Source organism: Amblyomma americanum, chromosome 5 (assembly GCF_052857255.1).
Source record: "Amblyomma americanum isolate KBUSLIRL-KWMA chromosome 5, ASM5285725v1, whole genome shotgun sequence".
Lineage (NCBI taxonomy): Eukaryota > Metazoa > Arthropoda > Arachnida > Ixodida > Ixodidae > Amblyomma > Amblyomma americanum.
In genome coordinates, this window is record NC_135501.1 from 161,886,869 (window position 1) to 161,913,133 (window position 26,265).

The 26,265-nt window shown below is 47.6% G+C and overlaps 1 long non-coding RNA gene across 1 annotated transcript in view; it reads left to right on the forward strand.

Moving 5' to 3' along the window:
• The window catches only part of LOC144135215 (uncharacterized), a 30,978-nt gene extending 6,316 nt beyond the window's left edge, over positions 1 to 24,662 (forward strand). Inside the window, exons 2-3 of the long non-coding RNA XR_013315409.1 lie at positions 20,432 to 20,650; positions 24,469 to 24,662. This is a non-coding gene — a long non-coding RNA (uncharacterized LOC144135215). The remainder of the gene's footprint in view (positions 1 to 20,431; positions 20,651 to 24,468) is intronic.
• The last annotated feature ends 1,603 nt before the right edge of the window (positions 24,663 to 26,265 follow it).

Sequence of the window (26,265 nt, forward strand, 5' to 3'; positions counted from 1 at the left end):
ATTTTGTTTTAACGAGTGGACAGACTTGTAATACTTACCAACATCGTGTTAATTTAGGGCGTAGTAGCCCTTTCTGGTCATGAATGCCTGCGTTTCACCAGGGCTGAGGCCTTTGGGCTGACTGATGGCAACGAGGGTTCCATCGATGCAGCCAACAACACCAACAGGAATTCGGCCGCGGTGCAAAAATTCTGCCACTGCCTGTTGTTTTTCCGTTGGCGTGGACGTAAAGGTTACCCACCCTTTTCGCTTGCCTACGTCGCGAGTTACAGCTAGCGCTACTGCGCTGATGCAGCGGCTCATTGAGGACTGCGAGAGTTGGATGGTCACCTAACTGCCGACAGAAGTCTGAAAGCTCCCGGTTGCAAAAAACCGAAGCGGGCAGAGAACTTTCGCTTCTGTCGGCAGTCCGCTCGGCCCCTTTGCCCCGATTTCGCCCTCAAGATCAGCACACAGCCTACGCACCAGTGCCTTACTCATCCTGAAATGGCGGCGGAAATCTTACTCCGGCAGATCGAAGGCATCTTCCCTGTTTCTGGGTCTTCTCTGCACAGTGCGGCCGCAAAGAGCCGCGAAAAGATACGGGGTAATGGGCGCCGCCATGTTTGTTTACAAGCGTGCAGCAGCGGTTCCCGCGAAACGGACCTACTCGCCGCGGTTCTTGTGCCGGCCGGCGAAACGGTTCCTTTAGGCGCCGTGGCCACGCCCCGTGACGTAGACGAAAAACGCGGAGCAGCCTCCGGAAGTTTTTCGTCACGCCGGACGTGACGACGGACGGCCAATGAGAGGAGGCGAAAGGAACTGGTTCCCGGACGGAACCGCAGTGGGATCTGGCCCCTGATGTAAAGTTTTTACGAGAATTGACCAATTCAATGTAACCTCAGCACCTCCTCATTGCTGAGGAGAGTGCTGAGCTTACCCATAGCTGCCAGACTCCTTGCCCCTCTTGCTCAAGCAAGGACTGTGGTTGAGGCTACCTGGCTTCGTCTTTAATACATAACTCCTGTTACAACAGGTTTTAGGCGCTATACATCACTTCAAGCTATTCAACCAGAAATTTAAACACCCTCTTCACATTCATTAATCATGCACACACTTACTACTCTTAGGCCCTATACACCTGATTTTAATTTTATCACCTGTACACATTTTAGCCCGAGTCGACCAAAAACCTTGTGTTTGGCGCTCTTTGGCCTTAGTTGCCCTTGCGTCATAAAAACTTGGCATCATCATCTTCAAGGTCACAGGAGCTAGCTCAGCGTCACTGAACATTCCATCTTGGCCTAAGCGGCACATATAAAGGGCCCCAGTACTGCCAATCGACGGTTTTACCCTTGGTCTTTCTTGGACCGGCCTTTACCATTACGTTCTAAATATGGCGCCGATTACCTATCCGGCTTGGGTGAGTATGGCCTGTTCTGTCTGCCTTACTCGAGTCGTGTCCTCGACAACGGGCGAACGCGCAGCCATTGAGGCGGGCTTAAGTGAGGCTAAGGTCTTGCCCGGATCAATATTTTGTCATCCTCAAAGATTCGAAACCTGCACTTCAAAGTTTGTAGCGTGGGTTAAGCACTGAATGGTTGCTCCTCAGCTCTTTGCGCTCTGTGCATAATCTGCACAGCAGATATATTAGTTTTTAGAATTTCGAGAACGCGGTTACCATCGGCACTGTGATAAAACACATTTTGGCTTCATCGCGCCAAAATACATGTGCTTTCGAGAAGCTTGCAGGCAAAGCAACCTCTCCAATGCACAAAACTTGTCAAAATAGCGAAAATCTGTTGGGCCACAGCGCCGAGCTAGGGCAATCACATTTTCGAAATTCTAAAAACTCATATGGATATTACTTACGGTAGGATACACGCCTCTAAATAATTAAGAAGCCTAAAAGTTATAGCCAAAAAGTTTACTATTCAATGTTAGTTAATCAGCGAGCTAGTTAGCACGTCGCGTCTTGGCTGTATTTTGACGTACTACACCGTTGACAATGCTATGTCGAAAGGGTCCTTCTAGATTAAAAATCATATTTGTGATTATTGCTCAAAAACCTAGGTGAAACACCTTGTATATATTAATAGAAGTACACCCGGAAGAACATATCTGAGCTTACTTTGAACTGCTATAAAAAGAAAGTGATCGCACACAGCTCTGAAGTTATTTTTCCCTCGACACTTCACGTACAGCATAATGAGTTATATATAATTTTGCTAGTATGGGTGTCGAGTAAAACAAAAGAAAGGTGTACACGACACTATCTGAAAAAACGTTCAAATTATGGACGAGTATCCATAAATTTGAAACCTGGAAATCTCAAACTTTCAAATATGACATATAGGATTCCGTGTTCTGCCGGAAATATTAATCGTTATTCTTGAGTGCCTGGTAGGATCTCTTCATATTTGAAAATGCACTCGATTTCCAGCAAAACACATGCTTTGTCAGATTTTGAAAATGGCTTTTTTTCCTTCTTTCCTTCCTTCCTTCCTTCCTTTTTTCTTCCTTTGTTTCTTTTTCTTTCTTTCTTTCTTCATTACTCCAAAACTTTAAGATGTCCAAGCAGGGTGGGCAAAAAAATAAAGCAATACAAACGAAGGTAATGAAATATTCAACTATTGAAGTGCGGTGAGAGGCAATAAAGAATTATTCCAGTAGGCTACAGTGCAAAGAAAACATGAAAATTTGAATAAACCTCTTCCTGCAAACACTCAATGAGCGAATTTGAATGATGGTGGCGAGTGCGCATTGATGAGAAAGGAGACAAATAGTGAGACACTTTAATTCCTACATACCGATTCCATAGCAAGAAAGGAAACTGCAAACAAATTTTTCCTCGCCACCGTGGTGGCTCAGTTGTTATGGTGCTCGGCTGCTGACCCGAAAAACGCGGGACGATCCTGGCCGTGGCGGTCGCATTTCGATGGAGGCGAAATGCTAGAGGCCCATGTACTGTGCGATGTGTGCGCGTAAAAGAACCCCAGGATGTCGAAATTTCCGCAGCCCATCACGACGGCGTCCCTCATAGCCTGTGTCGCTATGAGACGTTAAGTACTTATAAACCGTAAATGTTTCCTTCGTTCTTCCAGGCACTGAATGCCATTAGCCTGAATAATTTGAGAAGAGGAGTCATGCGGCCGCGTTTCGATGAAGGCGAAACGCAGAAGGCGCTCATGTGCGGTGCGATGTCAGTGCACGATAAGTATCTTCAGGTGGTCGAAATTGTTCCGGAGCCCTCCACTACGGCAACTCTTTCTTGCTTTCTTCTCTTAGTCCTTCCTTTATCTCTTCCTTTACGGCGCAGTTCAGGTGTCTGCGGATATGTGGTACAGTGTGACATATAATAGGGAATATAAAATAAATTTATGAGAGAAAGAGCAGTGAAGAAGACGACGTGGATTATCCGAAGACTAAAGAAGATGAGAAGCATTCGGTGAGGTGGAGAGAGATGATTGGTGGAGAAGAGAAGGAGAACACGACGAAAAGGCTTACGTGGACTAACACCAAGGCTATAAAAGGGCGAGGGAGAGCGAGGCACGGGTTGGAAGAACAGAGAACCGGAGGCTCCGGCAGGTCAGGGACGCTTCTGCTGGAAGAGAGCGACGCCGGCTACTGCTCCGGTGAGCTCGCGTTCTACGGCTTCGCATCGTGGACTTCCTGCCGTCCGTGAGCCCGTTCCGGGTAGTTAACTGAGGACGCTCCCACCTGCCACGGCCAATGGTGTCTCCAGCGCTGTTGGCACCCATCGGGGTGGTGCCCCCAACGCCAACAACACCAGCACCACCTCCACAGGTACTTGGACCGGGAGCTTATACGACACAGCAAACCCCGCCGCCAGCGACGCCAGCCCAAGCATGTCGAACGAAATCTTGACGCCGGCTACTGGACCCATACAACGCCGCAGCCGCACCGAACCAACCGTAAGCACGAACGCCGACCACTAATAGTAGAACGCTGGTAGTAGACGCTAGTAACAGTGTTCCCGGGCCATGTGCATTTTTATTCTTTGTGTTTTGTGCTAGTTTTAATAATTTTGTGCGCTAGTGTGTGTGTTACGTATGGTGTATTAAATGTGCGTCTGTGTGGGTACACCTGTCGCCTAATCCATTCTTTCGGTCCTAGTGTTCTCCGGGGAGATCCGTGACAGACAGACACTGCGCCATTTCCTTTCGCCAACAATCAACTTTCATTTTCATTTCATGCGGTGAAAATTTTGAGTAAATAAACCTTATAGCTTTCCTCTGTATGTTTTAATTACGGGTAATATTGTGTTTAGCAAACGGGTCCAAACCAACACATGTGCATTCGAGTTTTGCTCGAATTAGTGATTTGAAAGGCAGTAAATTTGCGCTAGGGGGTGAATTTTTAACTCATAAAAATATACTTTACGGAAAGCGGATGAGGAGGTGTTATCTATATATGTAAATTCCAAGATAAAGAATTGCGAAATGTTTGTACGGTGAAGGAGGGAATTTGTGCAAGGAACTTTATGCGTATGTTAACGCCTGCTTTGGCGTTAGTAACAGACAGACGCGACGCGCGTCTATGAAAGGAAGTTGATTGCGGGCTGCGATTCAGCCCCAAGCCGCCGGCTAAGCTTGCATAAGCCCGCCCGCTGAGTAGCTCCCGGGGGACGCACCACTCTCAGCCAGCCACGGACCATCGAGGCAGCGTGCGCCAGTCATCGAGACGGCCACCGTTGGACACCTGCCGTCGCGTCGCACTGACGAAGTGCCCAGTGCGGTGAACAATTCGCATCCATTCATGCGAAAAGGCTCGGTCGGAAGCATAAAGTGGTGCGTCTCAACGAAAGGCGTAGTTAGAAAGGGAAGAGAGTGAACAGAAGCTACCAAAGATGACAAAGTACCTACTGAATGCAGCTTCCGCGGGGCAGTGTGATCGCTCTACCCAGAGTCCGTGTCAAACTCCCAATAGTACCGATTGTGCTTCTGTGGAGGACTTGCCAATTCCATCAACACGGTTTCCTGGCAAGGATCAAGGTTTGACTTATCTTGTTTGTCTGTATCCTGTGAAAACGGTGCAAACCTCGGTCGTCCATATTTCTGAGCAACCGACGCTAACCGAGCCCTGTCCTGTTCCTGAGTCCGCAACGTCTATGCTATTAGGCCGGGCCCCTGCCACAGAGCTCCAGGTGCTCGGTCTGCCACGGCCTATTTCTGCTACTGCTGATCAACAGGTGCCAAACCTCCCCGATGAGCCTCCTTCTACTGACGAGCGCCAGGAAACAACACTCCAAGAACCGACTCACTTGTTTCCTGTTAGTTTGGCTTCAAATAATCATGTTCCCACCCACAAAGTGTTCCTCGAGAGGACGAATGAGACGGCTTCTCGTTGCGGCAACAGAGAAGTGCAGACACCCCCGTAGCAAGAGGTACGTTGCGAGATTCTCCGAAGTGACCCTGCTAAGTGGCCGGACATTATTACTGACAGCTTTCGGAGTGTATGCCTTGCGAAAGAGCTATTGTATTTTAAAAATAGGGCGGAGAATTTTCCGTCTTGCGAAAGCCAATACAAAACTCAGAAACGCTATGTGTCACCTTAAGTTTTTGTGCGAAAGGCTGTAAATGGGGAGGCGTACGTGCGACACTGGTTAGTGTAATCGGAGTCCAAAAGTTCCGTTTACTGTTTCGATTTCGAGCAACCCCAGTGCATACACCACGCACGGCTTTTCGTATTGGAAAAGAGCAGCAGAAAAGGTTTGCGGGCATGAAAATATCGTCGTTCACCGCAATTGCGTGGCAGCATGGCTCGCCCGCTCTAACTCGAGCAGCACAATTGACAAGGGGCTGGTTAAGCATCTTGTCACTGAGACCGCTTACTGGACGGGGGTGCTGAAGCGCGCAGTCGTTGTAGTTAAGCTTCTAGCGGAGCGCATCCTAGTGTTTAGGGGCAGTGAGGAGATTTTTGGTTCACCGACAAATGGCAATTATATAAGAGCGCTTGAGGCCTTGCAAAGTTTGATCCCTTTCTAGAGGAGCACATCAAATGCTACAGGAACAAACTAAAAGGTTACCCATCGTATCTGTCAAAAACCGTTTGTGATGAATTTATCGGGCATATGGCAAAGACTGTCAAGGAACGTCTCGTTGATGAAGTGAAACGCGCAAAATATTCTCTTTATTTGTTTAATCGACTCGAGACCTTACTCACGTTGATCAGCTCTCAACTGTTTCACGATACTATTTAAATAAGAAAGTATACGAACGCTTTCTTGAATTTGTTCCTATCGAATCGCATACCGGCTTGTATCTTTTTGAAACCGTGATGTCCCGACGGCGAATGGCATCTCAAATGATGATTGTAGGGGACAAGCTTATGATAATGCGAGTAATATGTCAAGAAAATACAAATGACTGCAACCTAAAATCAAACACCTGAACGGATTGGCAGTCTACGTCTCGTGTGCTGGCCATTCACTGAAATTATTTGGCGCGTGTAGCGTTGACAGTTGCCTTGAGGCAGTCAAATTTTTTACTGTAATTCAGAGACTGTATGTGTTCTTGGTTGTCTCAACTAAGCGATGGAGGTATCTTTTGGACAGCATGGCGGAACTGCCTAGCAGCTTGTTTTGAAAAGTCTCTCTGTGACCAGGTGGTGAAGACACGCTGAATCATGTAAGGCCATTCTCAAAAATTTCAATGCAGTCTTTTGTTGCCTTGAAGCTGCATCAAAGAACGAGGAAGAAAACGGTGACACTAGGAACGAAGCACACTCTCTCTTAAAGAAAATAACAAAACTAGAGACTGCACTCCCGGCAATCTTCTAGAGTGAAATCTTGGAGCGCTTTTACAAAACGAGCGTAGCACTTCAGAAACCAAGCCTAGACATTTCAACTGCTGCAGACCTGCTGAGCTCTCTACAAGGTATTGTTAATTGTTTTCGAGTTCTCTTTGATACCTTCGAAAAGAGAGCACGCACGCTAAGTACCAATCAATGTTATCAGGATGAGGGCAAACGCATCGTTTTGATTAAGCACCCGGACGGAAAAAGCGATAGTGCGCTACAAAGTAGAAAAAAGTTTATCGTAGAGACCTACAATGTTGTGCTTGACAGTCTAGGCTCTGCTTTGCGAGTGCGAAAGACTGCTACACTGAACTCTGTGAAAGGTTCGGATTGTTCAAATTGCTGACAGAAGTTGGGAGCGACGCCTCTCTGGCACAGTAGGCTGAGGCAGAGATTTGGAGCCAGCATTTTCCGCTGAAATGTTTCAACTTGCGTACTTTCTGCACAACTCTGTGTGCCAGGAAAAGAGTCCTCTGGGAATAATGAAGTTGCTGCACGAATGAAAGCCTATTGATGTGTTTACGAACCTCTCTATTGCTTTGCGAATGTACTTAAGCATACCCGGGGCAAACTGCGAGACCTAGCGATCGTTTTTCAAGTTGTCACTGATAAAAAAATCGCCTTCGTTCGGGCCTCCTTGACGACAAGTTGAACTACCTTGCTCTCAGGTCCAATGAAAGTGACCTCCTTCGCGAACTATCCTTCGAACAGACTACATGAATTCGTCAAAGCGAAGGCGCGAAAGATGCCATTTTAAAAGGGGACTGTTTGAGCTATACATGAATAGTTGCAATAAGTTCGTTGTGTCGCCTCCCAGCCTCCACGTTGCCAATGAAACGCTGAGCAGTGTAATTCAAGATATGCAAATCTTTGTTGTTCGTCTCTTGTTTGTTCTTGTGATATTTAGCGTGCTTATAAAGAGCTGTATTTTTGTTGTTTTTGATAGTGCCACGTTTATTTGGTGTCGTCCATTCTTGTCTTACCTTTAACGAAAATATTTTAAAATAATGTTTCGTAATTACATATGGTTTTTTCATCTGTATTCTAGTGCACTTTTATGGCGTTTGTATTGCGTTAAGCATTGTATATATCTATTGCATATTTATAGAGTAACGTGTATAACGATTACTACAGTCTGATGCTTAAATTTTAATAAAGAGTGTTTCGGTTACAACCAAACGTCTCCTCACGGGATTAAAGTTAGTGATGCAAACAAAGCCTAGCTTCAGAAGGATCGGCGTCTGAGCTGTGTTGTATTTTCTACGTTCTTGTTCGTCTTGAGTGCACTAAACCTTTCCTTAAAGCGTAGATTTTGCTGAAGACAGAATGCAGATTAATCACAAAGTGAACATATCTGTTGGTGTTTACAACAGCACACGTTTCAAGCAATTTTTATTGTTTTCCTTATAATTATAACAATAATAATAACATTTTAAACGCCAAAATTCAATCTGTAAGTAGCCAAAAGTAGCCGTGTAATTTAATGTCAGCGCTAAATTTTAGTAAATTAGAACACAAGCGATATAATGAATACAGTTGTTATTAAAGAACGATACATAATTGCACTTTGAGTCGACGCAAGAAACAATAAGGTACACAAAATTTTCGCCATTTTGCTTCAAGTGAATTGTACAGTCCTGGTCAGAAATCTTGAGACCATTGGTTTTCCATTCAATCTGCGTTATGTAGCAATGACGGCAACATTAAAGACCACAGGGCCTTGGACTGCTAGGAGAACGTTTCTTCCCGCGGTATAAGCCTGCTGCTTGAGCGCTTGCTTGGAATGCTCCGCTAGAGGCGGAACATTAATTCCACTACAAGTAAACGCTGTGGCATGAAGATTTTCGACAGGGAATGTACGTTGCAAATATACAAATAATTCATGAAATACTCAAAGCACTTATATGGCGATGTTGCAAGAGTAATTTTGTCACATTCTAGATAACTATGCAGCAAGATGTTTAAGTTGTTTTGCTCGAAGCCGTAGCCCGAACTTGATTCGTCTAATCTCCATGAGACATTACAGCTTCATTCTGCCGCTAATGTGTTTTTTGTTATGTTAACTTGTGAAAAAATGTGCTCCGCCTCAACATTACAAACGTTGACAATTTCAATGTGCCTTGCGGCACCTGTGGAAAATGGTTTTCGCCTGAAGTGTCCGTGTACTATACCGTTGCGTGCCATGACTCAAACATCATGTATGATCAAGGTGCACACTCATACTTTGCAGTTGCCGCATTTCTGACTTCAGCTCGCTGGACGAATAGAAAGAAATGCAGCGGCAGCTTTCATTAGGCATGCATTCATCACTCTTCGCGCTTTCTATATCATCAGTATTCATGGCACGCAGCCGACAAAACGCAGACGAGGAATTTGGAAAACGTTGTAGGAGTTGTGTTACCGTTTGCCTCAATAGCCGGAAGCAGCGATCTCTGACGGCCCTTTTTGTGAACGAAAGCTCTCTAAAGGTGTCACCTCCTTTAGTAAAGTTGCGCCGCGCGCGCATGTAGGTACCCCAGCGGCCCATGTATGGCTGCCTCGGTTCGAACCATCGCCGCTGGCGCCTATGAAAAACAATGTCTAGTAAATGCGCCAAATAGGAGCTCAAATTTGTCAGGAAGTAGCCAAAAAGGATGTAACGGCGCGGTTATGCAACGGCTGGCGTTCGACATTTTGGCAGCGATGACAAACTGCATCAGCCACATTGTCAAGGCCGTGATGGGAGCTCTAAGCTGTTTGAATGAGTGTGCGGATAGCACTCGTTCTTTAGTTCAGCGCGCTCTCGGCTCTTTCAAACTTACGCATAAATATTGTGGAACCAACTTCAAGTATAGATAAGTTGAACTAGTGGCCATTCAATAAACCCCATGGTGGGTTAGTCAGAATTGCTTCCGGTTTTGAAACGGAATGAAACCAGACGGTCTACATTATGTACATCGTAACATACCACAAGAGATTTGATGACAGCATCTGGCAGGTTTACAACGAGGTTCATATTTTGAGCATGAGAGTTCAATTAGCGCATGGTCGTATTGAAATTCCTATATTGGCATGTTAGCGCTTAGAATGAGTATAACGAGAATGTTCCACAAATGTACTACCTTCTGGGCCAAGGAACATTATCTGGCGGCAGCTAATCTGGCACTCTGTAAAACTCTCTAAAGCGATCCGAGTGGAGCAGTAGCTCTATAGAACATCCTTTGTATTACTTCGTGGGCTCTATATGTTTTTTGTTTAAAATACATAATCTGTTGACGCTATAGTGAATTACGCCATTCACTACTGTGTGCCCCGCTTATTCGGCATTAGGGAAACATTATTTGGTTCAGTTCAACTTTTTATCTTCACATTTCCAGCTCCTAAGTGCTCAATGACAATGCAAAAGCTCGTTTTGGCTACAAGCGCATCACTATACTTTTGCGCTTGTAGCCTGAACGAGCTTATACTCATTTCAATGAGCACTTAGGAGCTGGACTGTATACAGTCATGTACTGCAGAATCCCTATAGTTTGTAATGATATAGAAAAGAAGCAGCATATCGCCAACCAAACCATAACCTATTATATCCGGAGCAGTTGGAGTTATGAACAGATAAAGTATAGTTTTATGAAATGGTATACTTTAACGCCTGCTGTGGACGAAGCCTTTTCATATATAAAACAAACCAAAAACAACCGAAAGGTATATATTGAAATCCTCATCAAACAAAAAAAAGAAACAGACGTAATCCAGCGTCGTCTGTCACAAAATTCGCTGATTGGTCAACGGTGTGCATGGCGTCATGAGGCAACGTGACTTCGCCGTCTTGGCCGGTGCGTTGGCAGTTGGTAGCTGGCAGGTGGGCTGGTCACATGATATTGCCGAATGCGGTGGCGCGCTCAACATTAGTTGGCAGCGGCACCCGGTTGTGTGCAGACGTGGCTGGACATCTCCGCGTGTCAAGCTGACATGGAGCAAGAATCAAAGACTCGTCTGTCGACCGTAATGGCAAATCCCCGCAAGGGGAGAGTCGGTCACGGGAGTATGTCGCCGCAGATGAGGTATCGGCGGCTGCAGAGGCTCAGGGTATGCGGCCGGTAGCCTTGACAGGCAGAAAAGCAGGCCGAGCGGACTTCAATCTTTAATGTCACTGCATTCTCAACACGTAATTTAATTAAGCGCCCCAAAATTTTTATTGCCTATCACGCAGTCAAGATACGCCAGTGATCAAGGTGTGCGTAGGGGGGGAGTTGAGGGGTAACTGTTATCAGGTAAAATCAGTGTTCTTGTCCAGTGTTTATGGATAATGAGAAAGTTCGTTCTTAATAACAGCTCATAGAGAGATTCTTTATCATTAAGCTCTCTTAATGACAGCCGTTTTCTCAGCGCAGTAAGCAAGTAATAAGGCAGTAATTACCCACTGGCTTCCACCCAAGCGCAGCCATATGGCTAAAAAGTAAAGCTTTCATTAGTAGCCATATGGCGGCGCTTGGGTGGATGTCAATGACTAATTAATTCATTATTACAAATCTACTCCACCTTGGGGGATTCCCCTAAACATTTGACCAACACTGTTCCCACTTCGAGTTATTGATCAATTCCCTCTCCCCCTATCATAAGCTTGACGTCCCGGTTAGCTCAGTTGGTAGAGCGACTGCTCCGGTGAAGCGGTGGTCCCGGGTTCGAACCCCGGACCATGACAAATTTATTTTTAACTGCGAAGTTTCCGTGAAAGCTGTATAGCTTTCCTTTGTAGCCGTATGGCTGCGCTTTGATGGATGCCTATTGTGGTGTTCGTGAGTTTCGGTCACCAGTGTGATGTGCGCTAGTTTTGGTTTCGGCAATGCGAGACCTGTAGGGTTGAGGAAAACGAGAATGTTGACACGCCAACCGGACAACTTTATTACTGCCCATCGAATGCCGGCACGAGCACGAGATGCCTGCCAGCCACCGCGAGCCTCTCGCGGGCGCCCTCCCCCCCCCCCCCCCCCCCTCGCGCAGCCAAGCCAAGCCACGCAGACGGCCTAGCCACTGCATGTGGCTACTGCCTACCTCCCCTGCCAGAAAAGCAACCTCTTGGGAGGAATGACGCAACGTCCACACAAGGTGTGCCGGAGGGTGGTGTCAGCGCAGGTTGTTTGTGAATCTTCTAGAGAATCTGACGTCCCAGGGGGAGATTCCTCATAATAGACTGTTACCGTACTGGAGGCGTCAACGCAGGTTTTTTGGGAATCTTCCTGAGAAATTGAAATCCCAGGGAGAGATTCGTCGTACACGTCGTCTTGGTGGTCTCTCTCCTCTTTCGCAGGCTTGAGAAAAGGGGTAAGATGAGTTCGATTTCGCCGTATAGTGCCGTTCCCAGTGTCAACTATATATGACCTAGGCTCGCTTGCGGGCGACACCACGTTCCCTTTTCGCTTTAAGTCTGTAACCCAAACTTCATCTCCTTCAAGGAGGGTCGGAAGTTGCCGTACGTCATGTCGTCTATCGTAATCTCTTCACTGCTGTTTGCGGTATTGGGTTTCAAAATTCCGAAGTTTAGTGGCGCCTGGCAAACGGGGAACAAGCCTTCCGGGAGTCAGAGGAATCTTTGTCCGCAACCGCCTCCCCATCAATAGTTCAGAGGGGCTGTATCCATTTTCGATGGAGTTGACCGTTATTCACAAGAGGGTCAGGTACGCGTCCTGGGTCTTCTTCATTGAAGTTTTGATTATTTTTACCGCAACCTCAGCAGGTCCATTGCTCTGAGGATATTGTTGGTTTGATGTGACGTGTTTGAACCCGTATTCTTGAACAAAAATTCGCGAAGTCGTACGACGAGAACTGCGGACAATTATCGGAGACTACCACCTCTGGAATGCCGTGTCGGGGTAAAATTGATTTGCAGTGACTGATCACTGTACTAGATGACAGCTTCTCTAGACGAGTCATTTCCGGATATCTGGAGTAATAATCAGTCATGATTAACCACCAGTGGCTGCTGAAGAACAGGTCCATTGCAACTCTCTCCCATGGTCTTGAAAGAAGCTCGGTGCTTTGAAGGGACATTTTTAGGTTGCTGAACGTCTTGACACATTTCAGACAATGTTTTATTGTGGTAGCGATGTATTTGGCTACTGTAGGGCACCAAACGGTGTACTTGGCGCGAGCTTGCGTCTTCGTAATGCCGAAGTGGCCTTCGTGCAGAAGACGCAGAATTTCCTTCCTGCACGTGAGTGGGACAGCCACCCGGGCTGCGTAGAGTAGCAGATCGTCCTCCACGGCGAGTTGGCCACGATGCTCGTAGAAAGGCCTGACCTCAAGGGGCAAATCCCGTCTGGAAGGACAGTTTTTCTTGCAGAGGTCTCGGAGATACAAGCACACGTGATGTGATTTTTGGGACTCTTTCACCCACTCAAGGCAGTGCTGCTTAATGGGAATAGTCCTCACAACGCGGACGAAATCTTCGATGTCGCCCTCTAGCTCGGTGTTACCGGTCTGTTGAAGCGGCACTTTGGAAAGCGTGTCAGCGGCGAGGAGGTCTTTCCCAGGGGCGTACGCCACCTCGTACTGGTACAGCATCATCGTCATTTCGAGCCTCTGTAGTCGAGGTGTATGGCCATCAAGACTGACATAAAGAATGGTACCAGCGGCTTGTGGTCGGTCTCGAGGGAGAACTTGCCGAGGAGATAGTCGCTAAACTTCCGCAAGCCCAAACCAAGGCAAGAGCCTCTTTGTCCATTTGCGCATAGCGTCTCTCTGTGTCAGATAGAAGGCGGGAGGCATAAGCGATGGCCGAAAACTTGCCACTGGCCTCTTTCTGTCGAATCACTGTCGTCAGTCCATAGGAAAAAGCGTCTGCACTGACTACTGTATCATTTGCAGGGTCGTACAACCCTAGCATTGGGTGAGACGAAAGTTGTCGCTTCCACTTGTCAAACGCTTGCTGCTGAGGAATGTCCCAAATTCCTGCTTCTTTGACAGCAAGCAAGTGAGCGGTTGGAGCACGTTATGGAGGTTGGGGATAAAGCAGGCAAGATAGGTTGTCATCCCAAGCAACCTTTGCAGCTCGCTTCTCAACATTTTTGTCGTCCGGTTTGATTCCTTGCTGGTCAAGCTTGTGACCCAGGAACGTGAGCTGGTCTACGTTAAACAGGCACTTGTTCTCGTTTAGCTTGACATCTGCCTTAGTCGTAGAAGAACGGCGGGGAGTGTCTCGTTGTGCTCTGTTTCGTCTGAGCGCCAGATAAGGATGTCGTCCATACGACACACAACTCAGTTGACACCTTCCAGAATTTTTGACATCTGCACCTGGAACTACTCGGGAGCGGACGCGATGCCAGATGGAAGCCTGTTGAAGGAAAAAAAAAACCTCCCGAATGGCGTGATGAAAGTAGTGAGCTTCTTGCCGCCTTCACTGAGTGGTATCTGCCAGAACCCTGAATTGGCATCCAGCTTCGAAAACACGTTGACTTCATGGAGCAGCCCGACTGTATGCTCAACAGAGGGAATCGGATGCCACTCTCGTAGGACGTGACGGTTGAGCTCGGTGAAGTCGACGGAAATTGTAACATCACCATTTGGTTTTTGGACTACCACCATTGGTGCACACCATTCAGTCGGCCCATCAACAGGTGAAATGACGCCAATATTTTCCATTCGCTGCAGTTCAAGCCTTGTTTTCGTGTAGATCGGAATTGGTACGCGGCGAGGGGTGCTCAAAGAAAATGGTTTCGCACCTTCGCGCAGGCGAAAGTGGTGTTCTCTTAGTAGCTTACCGAGGCCTTGAAACAACGAAGGGAATTCGTCACTGGGGCTCACCTTTGCGACGGCGCTGACGAAGATTAGCACCTGCAAGGCTCTGATGGCGGGCTTCCCGGGTAGGGGAGTGTGGACACCTTCCAACGCGTAGACGTCTTGGAGCGTTTCACGTCCACGGTAGGTGAGTTGAAAACGCGCTACGCCCTTGGCTGCGAGAGGTCTCCCATCAGGACCGTAGTGCTGCCGAGGAGCTACCGACAACGGGGGCTGACGTCGGAGCATGCTGAAAGTCGTAGGTGGGAGGACAGATTCGTCGGCACCTGTGTCGATCTTGAATATGACAGGTTGGCCTTGCACGAGAATGGTTGTCTCCCATGTCGACGTATCGAAGGACGAGACGGTTCCGAGAAATTAACCTTGGCCGTAGGGTTCTGATGCTTCCACGATGTCAACCCGGCGTGACATGTAGACAGACGCGTAGTGGCCCTTTTTGCGGCAGCCGCTGCGTACCTGCGTCTGCGCTGGACACAGTGAACGCGGGTGTCGTTCTTTCTCACACCAACGACGCGATGACGGAACGCTGTCAGTTGGACGCGGATGTGGCCTTGATTCAAAGTGCTCTCGGCCGTCATTGACGTGAGCAGAATTCGTGAAATGCCTGACTTGCTGTTTGCCTGATGCAACTTTGTTGACGGTCAGCGTTTCGGTGTGAAGCTCCGCCTGCTGCTGACGAACGCTTTCGACCTGCCAGATACTCTTAAGCGCCTTCTGAAGAGTAATATCAGCGTCTAGGTGCAGTCTCGCTGACAATTCCTGGTCTAGAATGGCGACGACCAGTCTGTCTTGAACTAGTTTCTCTCGGAGGGCGCCGTACTCACAATGGTTGGAAAGCGTTTGAAGCGCAGTTACGAATTTTTCCACGGATTCGCCATCGTTTTGGACCCTCGTGTTGAAGCGTGCCCGTTCAAAAATGACGTTGCGCCGTGGTATGAAGTATCTGTCGAACTGCTTTAGGACGACTTCCAAGTTCTGAGCGTTCTCACCGGAGAGTTTCAAGGTTGCGAAGACGTCCTCGGCCTGGTCGCCCATCAAGTAAAGGAGCGTGTCGACCTCATGTGACCCTGATTTGTCGCAGAGACCGGAAACCATGTAGAAACACTCGAACCGCTTCCTCTATTTCGGCCAGTCAGCAGGAGTCGTGAAGCAGAAGGTCTTGGGCGGTTGAATGACGAAGGACGCCATGTACTGGCCGTAGGACGTAGATGCTGCTGTGACGTGTGCCACCGCTGATGCGTATCCGAGCGAGAGGGAGCAGCCCCGGCTGAGATTACTGTGGGAATTCTGTTACTTCTGACACCATGTTGGGTTGAGGAAAACGAGAGCGGCGAGACGCCAACCGGACAGCTTTATTCCAGCCCAGCGAATGCCGGCACGAACACGAGATGCCTGCCAGCCGCCGCGAGCCTCACGCGGGCGCCCACCCGCGCAGCCAAGTCAGGCCACGCAGACGGCTTAGCCACTGCATGTGGCTACTGCCTACAACAAGACCCTAGGCCAGAAATCCGAGCAGCCAAGCATGCGCCGAGAGCACGGTCCTCTCTCTTGTAAGCATACTCCTGTATCCTCAGTGTGTCTCCTATAAACGAGCGAACCAGACGTATGTAGCACTGGCGACCAGGGAAACAAGGACCCACTGAAGACACGGGTGTGGTGAGCTTGCAATGCCGTCTTTTCAAGCCTCCATCGGGCCTTTATCGTGGAAATCTTGCACATCTTAGATTCAACGCCTTGGGTTTTACTTCATCACAAACGCTATAGCAGCAGAAGAGAAGAAGCGAGCCCTACTCCTGACTCTGTGCGGGCCGGAGACATTCGAAACCGTCCTCGCACTGGTCGCACCAAAGAGCAGAGGACAAGTTCCGTACGACGAGATCGTCCAAACCCTGGCTTCGCAATATCACCCACGCCCATCAGAGCTCTACTGCCGCTGCAAATTCCAGAGTGGGGAGCAACAACCAGGCGAGCCCATTGCTTCTTACGTAGCTGCTCTACGAAAACTCGCCGCGCATTGTAACTTCGGCGTCAGGGCATCTTCCGCCGCAGAGGCGGCGGCGGAGTCGACGACGGCCGCCGTCAGCACCGCGCTCCCCCTGGATATCTTGTTACGCGACCGTTTAGTCTGCGGCATCCGCAATGAGCTCTTTCAACAGCGTCTCTTCGCCGAAAGAAAGTTGACATTCCAGAAGGCCTTCGATTTCGCCGAGTGGGCGGAAAGCGCTGCCCTGCAGCAACAGAGCATAAAGATGAAACAGAAAATCTAGAGGTGCACAAGACAAGCCGGCGGAAAGAAGGCGCAAAGGGAGAACAGCCTACTCCGCGCAAGGCGCGATGCTACAGATGCGACGGCTCGCACGATCCGAGTGAGTGCAAGTTTCTGAATGCTGCATGCAACTTTTAGAAAAAAATCTGACATATCGAAAGAGCTTGCCTCCCAAAGAAAAAGCAACGCATAACTGCTACGCATAAAATCGAGCCTAAGCCTGCAAGCCACAATACGTGCGTGCAACAGCCACTACAGAGGTCAGCACGGGACTTGAACACAGTAAAAAGCCTACAGGCGTGCCCAAAGTTCATGGTACCGCTTCGCGTCAAAGGCAAGGTGCTGGAGTTTGCGGTTGACTCTGGCGCATCATATTCTCTAATCAGTAGGGAGGCCTACGAGCGGGCATGACCTACAAAACGTCCACCGTTATCTAAATACGACATGAACCTTCAGACGTGGTCAGGAGAGCCCTTGAGCCTCAATGGCACTACGGAAGCAGAAGTTCGCCACAAGACAAAAGATTACGTCCTTCCATTGCATGTCATGGAAGGCAACGGGTGCAACCTTATGGGCCGTAACTGGTTCAGTGCACTGAACATCCGTCTGCAAGGCGTAAATCAAACGCAAGACGCAACGCACACCGAGTAAACTGTGCTGCACTGCCTGCTAGAAAAACACGCACATGTTTTTGACGAAAACGTCTTAAGATATACGCGGTACCACCAGTTCACATTGAGCTAGACTCAAACGTCCCACTACGCTTTTGTAAGGCTCGACCGGTTCCCCTTGCACTCAGGCCAGCTGTTAAGGAAGAGTTGGATCGGTTGGAGCAGAAAGGCATTCTAGAGCCAGTTCAACATGCTGAGTGGGCGACACCCTTAGTGTCGGTTCGGAAAAAGTCAGGGTTGTTGAGGCTGTGTGGGGAATAGAGAAGCACGGTAAACGCTGTATTCCTGGAAGTAGCCAATCCGCTTCCAACCACTGAGGAGATACTAGCTACTCTCAGAGGTGGAACACTGTTCTCAACGCTTGATCTCTTTCAAGCCTATCAGCAAATTCCGGTCACTGAAGCCACAGCAAGGGTGTTTACCGTGAACACGATGAATGGACTGAACGCAGTCAAAATACTTCCATTCGGAATATGTGCAGCACCGGCAATATTCCAGCGGATCATGGAGACAACGCTCGCCAGAATTTCTGGCACCAGCGCGTACCTGGACGACATAAATTGTCTGCGGTGAAACGCCACAACAAAGCAATGAACGGTTAGACCAAGTGCTGTCAAGATTGGATAATATGGGTCTGCGCCTTCAGAAAGACAAGTGTCAATTTCGGGTCAAGAGTGTTGAGTTCCTAGGACACCGCATTGATGAAAAAGGTATGCATACAACTGGAGTAAAGGTTAACGCCATCATGGATGCACCAGCGCCGAAAACCAAAGTGGAGCTCAAAGCATTTTTGGCGTTGCTTGCTTTCTATGACCGCTTCCTTACGGACAGAGCGACAGTGGCCTCGCCACTGCACACGCCTTTGCACAAGGAAACGCAATAGATATGAAGCAAGGAGCACCAAAGGGCATTCGAAGAGCTAAAAAAGCTAATTCGGGACTGCACAGTGCTTGCTCACTACGACGAGCGCAAGCCTCTTCTATCATGAGGCGCTTCGCCCGATGACATTGGCGCTGAGTTGCCGCAGATTTACGAGAACGGAAGAGAAGCGCCCATTGCTTTTGCGTCACGAACGCTAGGCAAAGCTGAACGGAATTATGCGCGATGAAATGAATGGCGGCTCATACAAGGACACTAACAAGAAAGAAAGACACCACATAAAGAGACACAAAAAAGAGCCACCTTGTTTGCGCCGCTGTTCATTTCGTGATGCACCAACTCGCCTCTCAGGCTGTTATTCGGAATTATGCGCAGTTGGATCGAGAAGTACGTGCAGTAATATTTGCTGTTCATCACTTCCAGAAATATATAACTGGAAGACACGTGAGTATATTCACTGATAACTAACCATTACTGAGAATTCTGGTGCCGAAAAAGCCACTTCCGCAGGTCCAATCACCTCGCATGACGAGATGGTGCCTTAAGCTGTCCTCCCAGACCGCTAGACTGACGATCAGGAAGAGGCGCTCACTACAAGTGCTTCAGCAGGCTGCGGCATACCCTAGCCACTCCCAACCGACGACGCACTACAAGGGCCACCATAGAGGCCGCCGAGACACCGCCGTCCCCCGGACCTTTACAAAGACCGGTGGTAACTCACTCTGAGTGGGGAGGGATGTGCGGTGTTCTTGAGTTTCGGCTTCCAGTGTGGTGTGCGCGAATTTTCGTTTCGGCAATGAAAGGCCCACCGCCAGAGATTCGAGCAGCCACGCATGGGCCGAGACCACGGTCCTCTTTCTTGTAAACATGCCCCTCTATCCTCAGTGTGTCTCCAATAAACGAGCGAACCAGTCGTATGCAGCACCAATGAGTAATTATTCCCTTGTTGCAAATCTACTCCACCTTGGGGGATTCCCCTAAACATTAGACCAACACTGTTCCCGCTTCGAGTTATTGATCAATTCGCTCTCGCCCTACCATAAGCTTGCCGTCCCGGTTAGCTCAATTGGTAGAGTGACTGCTCCGGTGAAGCGGTGGTCCCGGATTCCAACCCCGCACCAGGACTTATTTTTCTTTAACTGCGAAGTTTCTGCGAAAGCTTTATAACTTTCGTTTGTAGCCCTATGGCTGCGCTTGGGTGGATGCCAATGAGTAATTACTCCCTTATTACAAATCTACTCCACCTTGGAGGATTCCCTAAACGTTTTACCAGTAAGTGAGTACACACCCTGTTATCAGAAAAGAGAACCGACCTCAAGACGGCAGTGCTACGATGTGTCTATGCGGGAGTACGTCATTGACATTTGCGGCGAACCTCGCGCAAAGTGACACCAGAAATTCTTGCTCGTTTTCCTCCGTTCACACGCATCCTTCAAAGCAGCTGCACGCCGAGCTAGATGCCCTAAATATTCGTATGTTTAAATAAAAAAGAACTGGCAGCAAATATACGTAATAATTACTAAGCCTGCATAATCACTGTTATAAGTTATGCGGTGAATCCATACTGCCTACTCTTGTCTTTATCACTTTTTCATGTTACTTATATTTTTTGTACTTGGTTCGTCAAAATAACTATTCATCAGCTTGAACCACAAGACTTGGAAAATATATGAGCAATGAGCATCATATATGAGACTCCAACACAAGTGATCTTTTTAGCGGATATGAAATATATCCTAATTTAAGATATGTTTAAACACAGGAGTACTCTTTTATATGCTAGGCCGAAGCTTTGTTACTTTTAAAGCCGTGCCTTTCAGCAGGACAGGGCAGGAAGCTCCTTTGAGGCGGTGCCATAAAGAAGCGATATGGTAACTTTGATAGTAATTCGCAAGAGCTCGTTACGTATGCAGCAGAGTATGTTAACGGGCGCAAGCAGATATGCAGAATGGATATATGTGTAACGGTCGGCGGGAGCGCATTGAAAATTAATTTTTTCCCAAGAGTTTAGCACCTAATCAGAGAATAATTTGTGACTCTCCAGTGTTCCATCTTCAAGGCGTGCGAAGTGACAACTGCAAAGGAGCTGGGACTGATGAAGGTTCCTGCGAAACCGCAATTGTAGCATCAGCGTGGGACGACTGTACCGCCTTTCTGTATGCCTACGACGAAAAGGAGGGAAAATGTACGCCAGATCTACATTATATAAATGCGTCCGGAACATACGAACACCTGTTCGACTGTGTGTCCACATGCAATCCAGGTACGCGCGTGAAGCAACCACATTGATTTCTTTGAGCATGCACAGTCTACCCATGCTGCCGTCCGTTGAATTCGTTTCTTTAAACTTTACATCACTGAGCAGAGATCGTGGTCTTTAAACTGAGTTTTGAAGTTTTACTCTGTACCGCGACAACACTGTGCACGATAAAACAAACGACCATGTATGAGCATGGAAAGAAACCTAGAATGCCTCCTTATAGCACCCCCGGATGGGAGAAAGTTTGACTGTATGTCCTTTGTCGGAAACGTTGTAAATCAGTCCTGTGAGCTTCATTAAGTAAGACAGCTTTATTCTTTATCTTTATTCAAGAGTTACCCCGCATTTGCCCGAAGGCGTTATAGCAGGGGGGTTACAGATTGGCATAAAATACATCTTCACTTGCAGAGCACACTTGCTCCTCGGAAAGCCGCTTCCACTGTTGCACTGTTTTAACAAAAAATGAATTTGCAAACAAGTTCGTCCTGGTACGGTACTCTCTAATTTTACGGGAATGGTCATGTCGTTGAGAAACGTAAAAGGGCTGTTTTAAGTAATTTTCAAAATCAATGCACACGAAGTGATTTTACGTATGCTGCGTAAATCGGCCATCAATTTTTTTCCTCTACTTTCTTATCAATTATCTTCAAGTGATTAAACAAACTATTAATCTTTCCTTGATCAAAACCACGAATTAAACATATAAAAATTCTCCTATGTGTCGCTTTCCGTGTCTGTTGGCTTCTTTCATATGTATGTCATAGGAAGACCTTCATTTCTCTTTCCTTTTCGCTTATCAGAGGTGCCAGTGCCTAACTAAACGGCTGCCACAGAAGTCATGCGACCTGACAATTTTGAAACAATGCCCTGGCCAGTCATTCTGACATGTGCCGCCGATTCCAATGCGCTTTGAACTAGTTACCTACTATGAAACCAAGACGTACAGCTGTGAACAAATGAGGGAGAGCAAAATTTTAGCATTAATTTAATTATTGCTATATAATTATGCTGAACAAGCACAGTTTTTTCATCTAGTAATTAGATCTCTCTTGGACCATTATATCCAAAAGTCATTCTCAAATTTACTGGAGAAAGAACCAGGAAATTCTCGTTTTTGTGCAAAAAGCTTGTTCCCTCTCAAATTGCTCCTGACTATACTTGCGAAGTAGCAAGTAACTTCCTTACTTCGTTGATACATTTTACACAATGGCAACAACACCAGTCTTATTTCTCGTTCTAAGGAAAGTCATTTAGAAGAATTGCATATAGCGGAGGATATATTTTGTAGCCACGCTTGGTAGAAGACACAGTCGCATGTATTGAGTGAAATTCAGGACCTGATTACAGGTAATTCTTAACAGGAAAGTTACTACGGGGCAATGGAATGTGCAGAAAGACAACTAGTGGCTACCTGACAGCGACACAGTGAGTGCGATATTCACAGACAACTCAAAATGGTCTTTCCATCTCGGGCACCGGGCCACCAGTTCGCTCGCGCTGATCGGATCCGACAGTTGTCCCGACGCAGCAGGCAGTGACTCGGCAACTTGCCGGCACGCGGTGCCATTTGGCACCCTCCCGGAGATTCTTGTATTCTTGTGTGAACGGCTTAGATCACAAGCTGTTTGCAGCTCTTTGAAAGGTAGAAGCATCCCTTCCAAACAGGCCCAACGTAGACAACAGATAGTTCTTAGAATATCTTAGCGCTGTTGTGACTATTTTTCAAGCGGTTATTGCAGTGATTTATAAGGTAGCTCGTGATCGTGTTTTCAAAGTATAGGGAGCGTTTCATTCACTGGTTAGATTAGCAGAGAAACTACGCACAAGACTGCACTGCCGAAGCTTGCTGCGAAGTGGTGCACCACCATTCATAAACATGGTGTCCGCCGAGTCGGGTGAGTTTTCTACGCGCAGCAGCTGGACGCTGGTGCTCTTTCCTTCCCTAGGATGGAGCTACCAATCGAGATGTGAGCGGCGTGGAAGAACAGGCTTTGCAGTGTAGCGGTCGGAGTTCCTGCTATCTCTATCGCTATCGCTCGCTAAGAAAAGTGTCTGATGAGAGGCGCTCGTATGACTGTTGTGGGCTGGGAATAACAGCGCTGAGACGAGGGACAAAGAAAGAAGAAGACAACAGGACCGGCGCTGTTATTAATAACTGAACGTTTATTACAAAAAACATGCAAAATATACTCCTTTGACCACTATGGGCGCGTGCGCAACACCAAAATCCACAGTGATAAATCAATCACTTGAATCCAGATACTTTAGTTCACAGTCATGAACTGTTACAGAGGGGGTGCTCATGCATGAGTAAATGTTTTTATGAATATGAAACGCTTCACTGATTTCCCTTGTTAGTTTATCTTTGTGTTAGCGCTGTTATTCCCAGCAGTATGTACCAACTCGCTCAACTCTCCGTTTTATTTTATTGACTGTTGTGTCACTACGACTATCTATGTGCTCTTCTAGAATGCGCTGCACCTTTCCCGTTGTGTACTTCGCGCTTATTTCCTCTCGGCAACAAGATAGGCTACATTTTTTACAGTGGATGCTACGCGAGATTGCAGAGGAAAAGTCAAGGGCCCGATTATGTTGACAACGGAGGATCGGAAGTGGGTACACACGATGGTGAGAAGTCAGCCAAGGGTGCTGAACGTGTTTCACGAAGAAAAGCAATTTGAAAGGCGATCGATGGGCCGATCCGACAAAAATGCATTAGACTTTCATTCCCTTTTGCATGAGGGGACACATCCCTCACATTTATTTACGCCCACCTTATTGCGCACTCAAATTTTATTGTACTTTACACTTTACTCTCTCGCACACCGAGCGCCTGTCATCCTTTCTCGAAACGTGTTTTGCGGCGGCACATAAGCACCCTTGCTATACCCACTCCCTCCCACTTTGCCGTTCGGCTTACTGAGCTGGCTGCACGTCTTCGACGATTTATACTACGCCCATTGGAGATTCCACTAACACAAGACGCACTGACAACCACTGCACAGCACCGTTAAACCGTCATGGGAGGGTCGCTCACAACCACTTCAACTGAAGGCTGGAATTCGGTGCGCGTGCGCCGCTTTGGCATCTGCGCTCTTTTCAGCTCACTTTCCTCCTTACCCTCCACCTTCAATGGAAGCCAGCGACCGGGTTGTCCCCGTGGAATGCACTTTCTGGATGCACATTCCTCCGCCTGCGACAGAACCTGATAAATGCATGGTAGTCATCCTCTGGGTACTTCACTCCACAGCCACCTTCCGGCCCCTCCCCTGTAGGTGAAGAGGGGGAATTTTCTTTCTTCAGTTTGCAACGTGTCCACAATGGGAATTAGTTCTTGGAAGCCCCAGGGAACAGCAGACGCCTGACAGTTTTTCCTTACATCGGGATTTTAATGCTGCATTAAAACGGGAGGAGGCAGCGGCACTTCGAGGAGCAAAAGCACTAAGTGTGCTGCTCATTTCATAGAAGAGAAGCTTGCGAAGATGGCGCATGCTCAGCAGCCAAGGAGTCAAGTCGCAGCCAAGAGGCATTCAAACAGTCCGGGATTCAAGCAGAGCCGTGCTAAAAGGTGCTACACCGGCCCTCCCATGCATTTTGCGCTTATATGGTTTCTGTACGACACGGTAGCCAGCAAGTTTTTAGTTTGTTCTTGGAGACAATTTTTGCCAAACTGCGCTCCTTGGGTAGTGCCCCACAGCCCGTGAAATAAAACAAATATTCGACCGCGTTGGCAAGGGCCTCTTTAACTAAGTGGCACGTGTAATCAAATGTTCAGAAAAGACACCTTTATTTTCATTCAGTTTGTACCTTTGTTCATCTAGGTCAAGGCGCTCCGTTTTGCGCTGACCCTCCATTTGGCGCCTGCAATGAAACGAATATCGCGAAAAAAGAGGGTATGGCATACTTCTACAACATAACCGCGCAACAGTGCCAGCCATACCCATTGTGCGAAATGGAGCTCTTCAAGTTGGAAGTAAACTCTCATCTGGCAATAGAGTATTGCGAAAGAATGTGCGGGTGAGTAGTAGCATCTAAGCTTTCGCAAACATTTTACTGTTTTGCTAGTTCTCTGGCGATGAATATGAATATACAATGAATCTAACTATGAGCAGTGCTTCCGGATGGGCACCAGTGATGAGTCCAGCTTTTGTCATAAAAACGAACAGCCAGAGGCTTTGATCTCTGTATTGACCCTGGGCAGTTAAAGGCCATCGTCGCGGCTCCATTTAGATTCCGCAACGAATACGTCCTCCTAACGATTTGGTTCGTCGCAGGGACTGAGTGGATAAGTTAGAGGAGCTCACCTCAGGACAGCAGAGTCGCCGTGCTGGCTCGGTGGTTAGTGAGCTCGGCGTCTGACCATAAAGACACGGGTTCGATCCCGGCCGTAGCGGTCACATTTCGATGAAGACAAAATGTTAGAGGCCTGTGTACTGTGCGATGGCAGTGCACGTTAAAGAGCCCCAGGTGATCGAAATCAACCGGTGTCCTCCACTACGGCGTCCCTCGTAGCCTAAGTCGTTTAGGGAATTTAAAGCCCATAAACCCATACTATTTTGGGCGCTGCATGACATCCATTGCGTAGACTCATTTAAAGAGACACAGGGGAAGCTTCGTATTCAGCCTACGCTGAATAATTGCAGCGTTCTACTACAATTGACGCTTCACGGCTAATAATCCACCTCACAAGTTCGGATCGATGTCGGGGAAAAAAACTGCTATGCCTGTACAACTGTACCGCCCGAAGCATGTCTACAGCGCCGTCTTTAGTGAATGGCAATGTTCGGCTGCTGTGAGGACTGGCATGTGAAGGCGATTGAGCTCCATGTGAGGTTGTGGAAGCTTGTACTGATGTCGGAGGCATTAGGCCGCATATTTGTGAAAATTGCATAACTGGAAGGCATGGCTCACTTTTGCATCTTCTTTCATAGTCTACCCTTGTTCACATTTTTAATTTTGCACTGTCTGATTATTGTTGAACAAAATTTTAAGTAATTTTTATGAACGGGCTATTAATTTTTTGCATTATTTGCAAACACCCGTTCATAAACGACCCAATCTTCAATTGAGTTTGAGTATAGCCGCTTTACTTCTGCGATCACCCAGAGATGAATCGCGTAAATGCGTCATCTATTCGCTCTTGTTTGCTAATAATGGTAGCTTCCTGTAAGCTAGCGATTCGTTTCTCAAGGATGCAAAGCTATAAAGAAGAGACAAAAGGAAAATCTGTTATCTGAAAACGTCCGGCGTGTAAGCTTAACAGGAGCTGGTCAACATGTTCACTGGAGAGAGAGAGAGAAAGACGAACGGAAAGGCAGGAAGGTTAACTAGGCGACGCCCGATATGCTACCCTACACGTGGGAAGGAGAACAGAGGGAGAAGTAGAAAGGGGAGAGAGCAAAGGGAGATCACTTTTCCACTTGCCCGTTGGCCATTACTTGCAGGGTACAGAGGGTACACAATGATAGCTGACAACCTTGCACTCAGTTCTATGTCCTTTAAGAACTTGAAAAGTGACTTCAAATCTGTCCTCTGCGGTGAAGGCTTACTCCAAGGACCCAGAATCTTGGTTTCAGTAAAGGGCTGAGAATTTAAGATAAGTGACGTCATCCTTTGTA